This window comes from Leptonotus elevatus, chromosome 15, assembly GCF_054856555.1.
Source record: "Leptonotus elevatus isolate MCC_2025b chromosome 15, RoL_Lele_1.0, whole genome shotgun sequence".
NCBI lineage: Eukaryota > Metazoa > Chordata > Actinopteri > Syngnathiformes > Syngnathidae > Leptonotus > Leptonotus elevatus.
Window position 1 is genome coordinate 2,319,278 of NC_141253.1, and position 4,537 is coordinate 2,323,814.

The following is a 4,537-nucleotide window of genomic DNA, read 5'->3' on the forward strand; positions in this document are numbered from 1 at the left end:
CAAAATATTTTGGGAAAAGGAAAGTAAAAATGAACTGAGGTGATGTGGTTGCACAAGTGTGCACACCCTCTTACAACTGGGATGTTCAGAATTACCCGATCGCATTCAAAATCATGTTAAACGCAAGTCATTCAAAGTGCCTCTGATTAACCCCAATTCAAGTTCAGATGTTCTAGTAGGCTTTCTACCACAATCTTGAAGGTTTGAGCCAACACCGACTGCTATTTGGAACCATTTGTAATTTTCCATTTTCATGATACAATTTCTCCTGATCTGACTGGCAGTGCAAACGACCTTAACCCTGTCTAGTATCCAGCCCAGGCCTGGACGACGGCAGCAATTGCAGAAGTAGGACGACAAGAACACGAGGAGCACCCGCTCCGACCCACTTTTCAACTTTCAACTCTGCGTGACTCTTGCTTCCATCTATCAGATCACATGCAGGGAGGACGTGAAGACCTCCCAGCAACGTCCTCGTCTTCCTCCCTCATGAGTGATCACCATCTTTGGCCCACTCCCAGCCCTTGGAAGTGACTCACGGAATGACCTGAAAGCATCGGAATTGATCTGAGGACCCGACAGAAGCCAAGCACGCTGGCAAGCTAATGATCTTAGCGAGAAGCTAACGTAGCGGGTCAACATTTTCACCAAGGTTATTTTTAGTTAACGAAAAAGAAAACTAAAATTAAAAAAACAATTCAGTTTGATTATCTGCCTGGCAGATAATCGGCGCCGATATTCAGCATTTTATGAATATCGGCAACTCTTTTTTCGTTTTGATGGCCGATTAATTAAGCTATTATTTTTGCTCCGATGGGCGCTTTCTCCTCCGTCTGCTCTGAGTCAGCGGCTGTTGACTCCCTGCATCATTGGCCCGCCCACATCACCATCTGATTGGTTGCTCGTGCAGTGCTAACAGCCAATAAGCAGCAATTAGCAACGATTAGCCCACGAGCTAACAGTTAGCTCGCGAATTAGCATCTATTTGGGAGTTAGCGTACGGGTGAATGGTTAGCCCGCGAGCTAACCGTTAGCTCGCGAATTAGCAGCTATTAGCCCGCGAGCTAACCGGCTAGCTCGCGAATTAAAGGCTATTAGGTGAGCCTGTGAGCTAATGGTTAGCTCGCGGGCTCACCTAATAGCCGTTTTTTTAGCGGCTCTTTGGGAGTTATTCCGGGGTTAGCGTGTGGGTGAATGGTTAGCCCGCAAGCTAACAGTTAGCCCGCAAATTAGTGGCTATTTGGGAGTTGGCATTATTGTTTGAAGGCATTTAAGAAGTCAAGTGCTGGAGTTTTTATTATTAAAATTTTTGAAACCAACTTTTTTTTTTTTCAATGCAAATGTATATCGGTTTCAAATATCGGTTATTGGCATCCCTGAAAAAAAGCATATCGGTCTATCTCTAATTTAAATGTTCTATATTGAGGTGTTTACTTATTGCTGGGGTGGTCTGGAACCTCAACCCCTGATCAACGGGGAATTACTTTAATTAATTGAAAAATATATATATATATTTCAGAGAGGAGAAGAAAAATAAGCAACTGCAATTGTAATTTGTTTTAAAAACTGACGAATGCCATAAATTGGGTGTATTTTTCATCTGGGTCAAAAGGGGAGGTGCTTAAGCGCACCACATAAGGTCCATGTGCGCTCGTGCCTGCTTAAACACCATAACACTCTTCTCTCACTGAGAATTAAGCCGAGCACAACGGCCGATGAAGGAATGTCGCCGCACGCCGCCGCCCCACATATTGCCGAGCGCCTATGTGCGCACACACACCCACGCACACACACACACACACACCTTTTGATGCGCTTCAGGCCTCCAGCATGTGCTGCAGATGCAAATGTAGCACGCCCCAGGCAGCGCGAGGTTAGGATTTAACCTCTTGGCTCGTTAAAGCAGTCAGGCAGCGAGAGTCTAAACTCCCCCACACCCAAAAAAAAAAAAAAAAAAAAAAAAAAAAATAGCAGCAGCACATTCCCACACTGGGAAGGAGCCTCTTTGCCATGCAGGAGAAGACGCCTGGCGTGCCCTCGAGCCAACACGATTCCCGTAATGAGATTTCCAGCGCGTTTCCCTGAGCTGAACGTGTGCGCGCTCACAAAAGAAAAACTAACACGGCAGCTCCCCGAGAAAGAAGAAAAAAAAAAAAGTTTTCGCACTGCTAATAAAGATGAAGTACTTTTTGTGAATAACTCTCTTGCTCGCCCAGTGGTGGGGAGTGAGAGAGAACAAATAAGTTTGGATTTGGATGAAACTCGGTGTACTGGTTGGTAGTGATGGCGCGACACTAAATCGCAAATTTGAGGTCAATCGGGGCAGGATTTTGGGAGTTACGGCCCGCCAAATTTGGACATTTTGGTCAAAAAGGGGCGTGGCTGCCATCGTTTAAACCCAAACTACTGGGACAACCTTCACAAAACGGGTATTGTTGGAATTCCAAATCTTTTAGAAGATTACTGCATATTTTATTCACTTGACATTTGACCTTGTGGAATAACAAAAGATGTCATGAAATGCAATCTCTCCCATTTTCTCCAAAACAATCTCAGAGATGTAAAATATTTTGTTTCCAAGAATACAAACCAAATATTTTTTTTGCAACCTGTGAGCATCAACAATAATAAGAAGTCATTTGCATTTTCATTAAGTCTCTTTCTCTCACCGAGGCCTTCGGGATGAGTCATTTCGTCCGTCTGTTGCGGAGAAGTGCATTATGGGACGACGTGACTCACGGGGGGCTTTGTGGGCAAGCGTCATTGTCATTCCTGGCAGGTTGAATACATAAATGCAATTAAAAAATTAAAAAACATCCCGCTCGCTCATCAGTCGGCACACACACGGAGAGACAAAATAGATGGAATGACGAATCGGAAGACGAGTGCTTAAAAGGCTCGCCCGTCACGCTCGTGTCGACGGGGCGGAAAGAACGGGAAATCAATAACGGCAGGAAAAGGGAATGTATGAAAAGATGAATGAGGATATTATTCCTCCGAAATCAAGATAAGTTTGGCTTTTGCTGAAAAATGGCAGCGGCGGCCTCGTTTGTTTTGCACTGGAAAGAAAGAAAATTCAGGGCAGATTTACAAACTCATTTTTCTCCATTAAAAAGCCCAAACGCCGCATCTTCTCACACATCATATATTATTAACTCCATAACACAATGTATAGTTTTTTTTGAAACTCCATAGCCTCTTCTTAAAAGAAGTTCCATAACATAACATATGCTTCTTAATTTCCAAAACATAATCTTCTCATACTCCATAACACAATTGACACTCTTCTCGGACTCTGTATCACTTTTTTTTTTTTTTAAACCACCAATTGAATCGCAATGTGAACCAAATCTGAACGAGAACCTAAAGCGCTATTCTTTATTTATGCGTTTACTTCTGCATTCCTTGCTTTTTCCCTTTTGTCCACGTCTACAAAGAGTTGGAATGCGGCGAGGGCCCGTTGCGCACACGCACCAGCGCAGGCCTTTGTTCCTTCATTAGGTTCCGTTTTAACCCATTGTCTCGCCCATCCGCCACGGCCCGAAAACAGTCACGCGGCTAAAAGGACGTTAGTCGGAAAAAAGTTTGAATTATTCACCGTTACCGGAGCAGCGCTGACAACTGCTCGCCATCGTTAATATTTCATGGCTCGACCTCCCGATTGTCTGATGTTGCTCGTCTGGCTTGTGTTGCGCTTCCTGACTTTACTGAGCCAGGGGATATATTTTACATCAGGAAAATCTTAAGATACACAAATAAAAAAAAAAGTCACAAAAAGTATTCCTACTAAATTCATGTTAATCACGTTTCAATTTACACACAAACAGGCTTGGTGTCAAATCTGAGCCCGTTCAGTTGACGCTAAGATTCTGTTGTGTGAATGGCAACAGGTTAACAGTTCTGCCATCTAGTGGAAGAGCACTGAATTGTTCTGCCTGTCACTAAACCGCAGAGAGAAAAAATAAATAATACAAAGCAAACACGAGCTTGTCGAGCATCGGGTGACGGTCGCGTCTGCTGTCATTTCACCCATTTTAGTTCTCCGCGGGTGAGGAGAATTGTCAACAAATGTGCCTTTTCAATGTTCAAACATCTTTGGGAAAAGCCTCACCCTCCATTTGGGCGTTTAGCATAATTGGCTTCATTATTCTCACATGTGAGTACAAGCTAGCGTACATTTATTTGACTGAATGTCTGACGTTGAGCCTGCACGTACACGAAGGAGCTTTTAACAAAATCAGGTGGCACGAGGTCACATTCTTCGCGCCATTATGTATGTTCCCACGAAGGCGGCCATGCGAGAAGTTTCCTTACCTGGGAATGAATCATGCTGTGTTAAAGCCATTGATAATTTAGTCAGGCACCTTGCTAGACGACCAGGGGTCCTCATATGGATAAGTGGGGTCAGCGAGCTTGGAAATTTATTTAGCTGGGAATGTTTCTGGAATGAAGTGTTCCAACCTGAGGCACGTCCAACTAAAAGTTTTATGAGATTTTGGAAAATAAAATAAAAAAATAAATAAAAATTCGTGGCCAT

At 43.6% G+C, this 4,537-nt stretch overlaps 1 long non-coding RNA gene across 1 annotated transcript; it reads right to left on the reverse strand.

Moving 5' to 3' along the window:
* LOC147161525 (uncharacterized) lies at window positions 1-4,537 on the reverse strand. The gene is made up of 3 exons (XR_015097323.1): window positions 4,315-4,537; window positions 2,670-2,772; window positions 1-547 (listed from the first exon to the last, which is right to left on the reverse strand). It is a non-coding gene; the product is annotated as an uncharacterized LOC147161525 (long non-coding RNA).